Source organism: Ovis aries, chromosome X (assembly GCF_016772045.2).
Source record: "Ovis aries strain OAR_USU_Benz2616 breed Rambouillet chromosome X, ARS-UI_Ramb_v3.0, whole genome shotgun sequence".
In the NCBI taxonomy this organism is placed as follows: domain Eukaryota; kingdom Metazoa; phylum Chordata; class Mammalia; order Artiodactyla; family Bovidae; genus Ovis; species Ovis aries.
The window spans coordinates 100240104-100247948 of NC_056080.1; the positions used below are offsets into that span (position 1 = coordinate 100240104).

The following is a 7845-nucleotide window of genomic DNA, read 5'->3' on the forward strand; positions in this document are numbered from 1 at the left end:
CTAAGAAAATAGGTATAATCAAACAAGGAAAGAGCAACTAAGAGAAAGTTTTGAGAAAAGGGATTAAGAATATGAAATGATTAAATACATGAGATAACAATAGTTTCCAGCTACTACCAAAAAGGAGGGATTCTCTTTAACTTAAGTTCAGCTATATGACAGGAACCTAAAACCTGTAAAAATAGAAACAGGACATACTCAAGTTGGAAAGTCAAAAGGAACAAGTACTACAAAAACAAACATTTCTATATACTATAGTGGCAAACACAATATTTAAAGAAATTATTTTTACTTCCCATTTTTACCCACACATTATTATACCAACCTGGCTGTGTTCCCTGATCAATATTTGCTGTTCTGCAGTCATGTGCCATGATCTTGAGTTGTTGTTTTGCTTAGATGTATACCTTGACCCTTGTGGTGCTCTTCTCTGTGTCCCAGTCTGCTGCCATCTGCCCCTTGCCTCTTTCCTGTGAAAGGTGTCCCACAAACATGTCATAATCAGTTCTTTATTTTGTCCGTTGTCATGGCAACTTTAAAGCAACATGTTAGCCTTTAGTTATCACAAGACCAATACAGATTCAAGTTGATCCCAAGCCCACAAACCACAAACACCAAAACCTTTCAAAAGATTTACATAAAGAGTAAAAGGAACTAGATAGAATGATATGAATAATGAATAAAACCTGAAAATGATCGTCAAGACAGCATCTGTCTTCTCACATATCCTTGAATTTCTCCTAATTGTTCAGCCCCAGAAAGTTAAGGATTCTTTTAAATTGTTTGGCTCTTCAGAGTTAGGGACTGTGTACTTGGTCAATAAATGATTCTTTGGTAGCTATTGTGAACAATAAAATGTACTATAATTTTTTTTGAGCAGATTGATGGGGAGTGGGGTATGGCTGAAACACTGAGATAAAAAGAGAAACATAAATTGATTAAAAAAGAACAGAGCTTGCTTTTATAATCCAGTTGGCAGGAAAATATAGGCAATTTAAAAGAAACTATCTTGTGCTTGCTTCAGCAGCACAAATATCCCAAATTGGAATAATAAAGAGAAGATTAGCATGGCCTCTGGACAAGGATGACATGCAAAACTTTGTGAAGTGTCTGATATTTTTTCATCTCACACTGGTCAGAATCAGTTCAGTTCAGTTCAGTTCAGTCACTCAGTCGATTCTGACTCTTTGTGACCCCATGAATTGCAGCACGCCAGGCCTCCCTGTCCATCACCAACTCCCGGAGTTCACTCAAACTCGTGTCCATCGAGTCCGTGATGTCATCCAGTCATCTCATCCTCTGTCGTCCCCTTCTCCTCCTGCCCCCAATCCCTCCCAGCATCAGAGTCTTTTCCAATGAGTCAACTCTTCCCATGAGGTGGCCAAAGTATTGGAGTTTCAGCTTCAGCATCAGTCCTTCCAATGAACACCCAGGACTGATCTCCTTCAGAATGGACTGGTTGGATCTCCTTGCAGTCCAAGGGACTCTCAAGAGTCTTCTCCACCACCACAGTTCAAAAGCATCAATTCTTCAGCGCTCAGCTTTCTTCACAGTCCAACTCTCACATCCATACATGACCACTGGAAAAACCATAGTCTTGACTCTACGGACTTTTGTTGGCAAAGCAATGTCTCTGCTTTTGAATACGCTATCTAGGTTGGTCATAACTTTTCTTCCAAGGAGTAAGCGTCTTTTAATTTCATGGCTGCAATCACCATCTGCAGTGATTTTGGAGCTCCCCAAAATAAAGTCTGACACTGTTTCCACTGTTTCCCTATTTCCCATGAAGTGATGGGACCAGATGCCATGATCTTCGTTTTCTGAATGTTGAGCTTTAAGCCAAATTTTTCACTCTCTTCCCTCACTTTCATCAAGAGGCTTTTTAGTTCCTCTTCACTTTCTGCCATAAGGGTAGTGTCATCTGCATATCTGAGGTCATTGAGATTTCTCCTGGCAATCTTGATTCCAGCTTGTGCTTCTTCCAGCCCAGCGTTTCTCATGATGTACTCTGCATAGAAGTTAAATAAGCAGCGTGACAATATACAGCCTTGACATACTCCTTTTCCTATTTGGAACTAGTCTGTTGTTCCATGTCCAGTTCTAACTGTTGCTTCCTGACTTGCATACAGGTTTCTCAAGAGGCAGATCAGGTGGTCTGGTGTTCCCATCTCTTTCAGAATTTTCCACAGTTTATTGTGATCCACACAGTCAAATGTCCATCATCAAAAAACAATCTACAAACAATAAATGCTTAAGAGAGTGTGGAGAAAAGGGAACCCTCCTACTCTGTTTGTGGGAATGTAAATTGATATGTCCACTATGGAGAACAGTGTGGAGCTTCCTTAAAAAAACTAAAAATAGAACTACCCTATGTTCCAACAATCCCACTACTGGGCATATACCCTGAGAAAACCATAATTCAAAAAGATACATGCATCCCAATGTTCACTGCAGCATTATTTACAATAGCCAGGACATTGAAGCAACCTAAATGTCCATCAACAGATGAATGGATAAAGATGTGGTACATATGTACAATGGAATATTACTCAGCCATAAAAAGGAATGAAATTAGGTCATTTGTAGTGATGTGGATAGACCTAGAGTCTGTCATACAGGTGAAGTCAGAAAGAGAAAAACAAATATCTTATATTAATGCATATATATGGAATCTAGGGGGCTTTGCAGGTGGTGCTAGTGGTAAAGAAGCTACCTGCCAATGCAGGAGACATAAGAGACCCGGTTCTATCCCTGGGATGGGAAGATCCCCTGGAGGAGGGCATGACAACCCACTTTAGTATTCTTGCCTGGAAAATCCCATGGATGGAGGAGCCTGGCAGGCTACAGTTCTTAGGGTCTCAAAGAGTCAGACATGACTGAAGTGACTTAACACACACACGGAATCTAGAAAAATAATACAGATTAACCTATTTGCGGGGCAGTAATAGAGATGTAGATGTACCGGACATGTGGACGTGGTGGAATGGGGAAGGGGAGGGTGGGATGAACTGGAAGAGTAGCACTGACATATGTATACTGTTGCTGTTCAGTCACCCAGTCCTGTCTGACTCTTTGCGACCCCATGGACTGCAGCATACCAGGTCTCCAAATCCCTCACTATCTCCTAAAGTTTGACCAAATTCATGTCCATTGATTGGTGATACATCCGGCCATCGCATCCTCTGATGCCCTCTTCTCCTTGTGCCCTCAATCTTTCCCAGCATCTGGGAAATTAGTTAGCTGTTTGCATCAGATAACCAAAACACTAGAGCTTCAGCTTCAGTATCAGTCCTTCCAATGAGTATTCAGGGTTGATTTCCCTTAAGATTGACAGGTCTGATATCCTTGCTGTCCACGGGACTTTCAGGAGTCTTCTCCAGCACCAAAGTTTGAAAGCGTCTATTCTTTGGCATTCTGTCTTCTTTACTGTCCAGCTCTCATAACTGTACATGACCACTGGGAAGACCACTGTTGTTCAGTTGCTCAATGGTGTTCCAATTATTTGCAACCCCATGGACTACAGAATGCCAGGCTTCCCTGTACTTCACCATCTCCTGGAGTTTGCTCAAACTCATGTCCATTGCATCAGTGATGCCATCCAACCATCTCATCCTTTGTTGTCCCCTTCTCCTCCTGCCTTCAATCTTTCCCAGCATCAGGGTGTTTTCCAATGAGTCAGGTCTTCGCATCAGGTGGCCAAAGTTTTGGAGCTTCAGCTTGAGCATCAGTCCTTCCAATGAATATTCGCCTTGACCTTTGTCAGCTGAGTAATGTCTCTGCTTTTAAACACACTGTCTAGGTTTGTCATAGCTTTCCTTCCATGAAGCAATTGTCTTCTGATTTCATGGCTGCGGTCACCGTCTGCAGTGATTTTGGAGCCCAAGAAGAGGAAGTCTGTCACTACTTCCACCTTTCCCCCTTTATTTGCCATGAAGTAATGGGGGTGGATGCCATGATCTTAGTTTTTTTTAATATTTAGTTTTAAGCCAGTTCTTTCACTCTCCTCCTTCACTCTCATCAAGAGGCTCTTTAGTTCCTCTCTGCTTTCTGCCATTAGAGTGGTATCATCTGCATACCTGCCTGCAAGTTAGGAAACCAGGGTTCTATTCCTGGGTCGAGAAGATCCCCTGGAGAGGGAATGACAACCCAAACCAATATTCTGGAGAATTCCATGGACAGAGGAGCCTGGCAGGCTACAGTCTATCGGGTTGCAGAGAATCAGACATGACTGAGCGACTAACACACACACACGTGCATGCACGCACACGCGCGTGCACACACACACACATATCTGAGGTTGTTGATGTTTCTCGAATCTATCTTGATTCCAGCTTGTAACTCATCCACTCCAGCATTTCTCATGATGTGCTCAGTGTATAGGTTAAACAAACAGGGTGACAGCAGACAGTTCTGTCGTCCTCCTTTTTCAATCTTGAACCAATCAGTTGTTCCATACAGGGTTCTAACTGTTGCTTCTTGACCCACATACAGGTTTCTCAGGAGATAGGTAGGATAGCCTGGTATTCCCATCTCTTTAAGAGATTTCCACAGTTTGTTATGATCCACACAGTCAAAGGCTTTAGCGTAGTCAATGAAACAAAGGTATATGTTTTTCTGGAATTACCTGGCTTCCTCTATGACTCAGCGAATGTTGGCAACCTGATCTCTGGTTCCTCTGCCTTTCCTAAACCCACCTTGGACATCTGGAAGTTCTTGGTTCATATAATGCTGAAGCTCAGCATGCAAGATTTAAGCATGACCTTACTAGCATTGGAGATGAGTGCAATTGTTCAATGGTTAGCACATTCTTTAGTATTACCCTTCTTGGGAACTGGGATGAGGATTGACCTTTTCCAGTCCTGTGGCCAGTGCTGGGTCTTCCAGATTTGCTCACATATTGAATGCAACACCTTGATGGCATCATCCTTTAGGATTTTGAATAGCTCTACAGGAATTCCATCGCATCCACTAGCTTTATTTCCTAAGGCCCACTTGACCCCAGAATGTCTGGCTCTGGGTAACTGACTACACCATCGTAGTAATCTAGTACATTAAAATCTTTTTTGGACAGCTCTGTATATTCTTTCCATCTCTTCTTGATCTCTTCGGCATCTATTAGGTCTCTACCATTTCTGTCCTTTATTGTGCCCATCTTTGGGTGAAATGTTCACTTGATATTTCCAGTTTTCCTGAAGAGCTCTCTAGTCTTTCCCCTTCTGTTGTTTTATTCTACTTTTATGCACTGTTCACGGAAGAAAGCCTTCTCCATGCTGTTCTTTCGAACTCTGCCTTTAGTTGGATGTACCTTTCCCTTTCTCCCTTGCATTTCACTTCTCTTGTTTCTTCACGTATTTGTAAACCTCTTCAGATGACCACTTTGCCCTCCTGCTTTTCTTTTTCTTTGGGATGGTTTTGTTCGCTGTCTCCTGTACAATATTATGGACCTCCGTTCATAGTTCTTCAGGCACACTGTTAACTAGATTTAATCCCTTGAATCTATTCATTACCTCCACTGCATATTCATAGGGGATATGATTTAAGTCGTACCTCATGATTTTCCCTGCTTTAGTTTAAGCCTGAATTTTGCTATGAAAAGCTGATTATCTGAGCCACAGTCAGTTTTTGCTGACTGTATACAGCTTCTCCATCTTCAGCTACAAAGAATGTAATCAATTTGATTTTAGTATTGACCATTTGGTGATGTCTATGTGTAAAGTCATCTCTTGTGTTGTTGAAAAAGAATATTTGCTATGACCAGTAGCAATATTTGCTATTGCCCTGATTCATTTTGTTCTTCAAGGCCAATCTTGCCTGTTACTACACGTATCTCTTGACTTCCTACTTTTGCATTACAATCCCCAATGCTGAATAGAACATCTCTCTCTCTCTTTTTTTTTTTTTTGGTGTTAGTTCTAGGCAGTCTTCTAGGTCTTCATAGAACTGATTAATTTCAGCTTCTGGGCATAGACTTGAATTACTGTGATGTTGAATGGCTTGCCTCGGAACCAAATCGAAATCATTCTGTCATTTTTGAGGTTGCACCCAAGTACTGCATGAAATTAAAAGATGCTTACTCCTTGGAAGAAAAGTTATAACCAACCTAGAAAGCATATTCAAAAGCAGAGACATTACTTTGCTGACTAAGGTCCGTCTAGTTAAGGCTATGGTTTTTCCAGTAGTCATGTATGGATGTGAGAGTTGGACTGTGAAGAAAGCTGAGCGCCGAAGAATTGATGCTTTTGAACTGTGGTGTTGGAGAAGACTCTTGAGAGTCCCTTGGACTGCAAGGAGATCCAACGAATCCATTCTGAAGGAAATCAGCCCTGGGATTTCTTTGGAAGGAATGATGCTAAAGCTGAAACTCCAGTACTTTGGCCACCCCATGTGAAGAGTTGACTCATTGGAAAAGACTCTGATGCTGGGAGGGATTGGGGGCAGGAGGAGAAGGGGATGACAGAGGATGAGATGGCTGGATGGTGTCACTGACTCAATGGAAGTGAGTCTGAGTGAACTCCAGGAGATGGTGATGGACAGGGAGGCCTGGCATGCTGCGATTCATGGGGTCGCAAAGAGTTGGACACGACTGAGTGACTGAACTGAACTGAACTGCATTTTGGACTCTTTTGTTGATTATGAGGGACACTCCATTTCTTCTACGGGATTCTTGCCCACAGTACTAGATATAATGATCATCTGAATTAAATTTGCCCACTCCCATCCATTTTAGCTCACTAATTCCTACTAAAAAGTCAATGTTTATTCTTACCATCTCCTGCTTGACCACATCCAATTCACCTTAATTCATGGACCTAACATTCCAGGTTCCTATGCAATACTGTTCTTTGCAGCATTGGATTTTACTTTTATCACTAGACACATCCACAACTGAGTGTCGCTTCCTCTTTGGCTCAGCCGCTTCTTTCTTTCTGGAGCTATTAGTAGCTCTCCTCCACTCTTCTCCAGTAGCATATTGGACACTATCATGTGTAAAATAGCTAGTGGGGAGCTGCTGTATAACACAGGGAACTCAGGCTGGTGCTCTATGATGACCTAGAGGGGGACTCAAGAGGGAGGCAATCTTCTTATCACTTATTTTTATTTATTTATTTATTTTTGGTTGTGCTGGGACTTTGTTGCTTCACGAGGGCTTTCTATAGTTGTGGTGAGCAGGAGCTGCTCTCTGGTTGTGGTGCAGGGAATTCTCATCGCAGTGGCTTCTCTTGTGGTGGAGCATGGGCTCAGTAGTTGTGGTGCATGGATTTACTTGCCCTGTGGCATGTGGGATCTTCCCGGACCAAGGATCAAACCCCTGTCCCTTGCATTGGCAGGCAGATTCCTATGCACTGTGCCACCAGGGAAGTCCTAAGAGGGAGGAAATATACGTATAACTATAGCTGATTCACTTTGTTCTACAGCAGAAACTAACACATTGTAAAGCAATTGTACTAATAATAAAATTTTAGAAATAAAGGAAACTATCTAAAAGTGGTTTAAAAACTCCCATTTTATAAACAGAACATATAAACATTGAGGAATAAAATGACAATTTGGCTTGGCAAGTTTAGTATAGTACAACTAAGTTGAAGAAGTAGGTAAAATTATTTCTGCAAAATATAATTTCTTTTTTTAAAATTTCCTGTACTTTCTAGGTATGTATGATTAACACAGTACAGTAGCCATCTCTCTCTCAGGGTCCTTCAAGTGGTGAGGATTAAATGAGTTAATATTTCTAAAGCTCTTAGAATATTGCCTAGTATGCAGTAACTGCTATGTAGGTATTTAATAAAATAAGTTTAACTCCAGGTCTCACATAAGCTGAATCATGACTTGACTGTTAAGTCTCTA

The 7845-nt window shown here is 41.6% G+C and overlaps 1 non-coding gene across 1 annotated transcript; it reads left to right on the forward strand.

Moving 5' to 3' along the window:
* The first annotated feature begins 1011 nt into the window (after nucleotides 1-1011).
* On the forward strand, nucleotides 1012-1121 carry LOC114111886 (U6 spliceosomal RNA). The gene has a single exon (XR_003587616.2). It is a non-coding gene; the product is annotated as a U6 spliceosomal RNA (small nuclear RNA).
* The last annotated feature ends 6724 nt before the right edge of the window (nucleotides 1122-7845 follow it).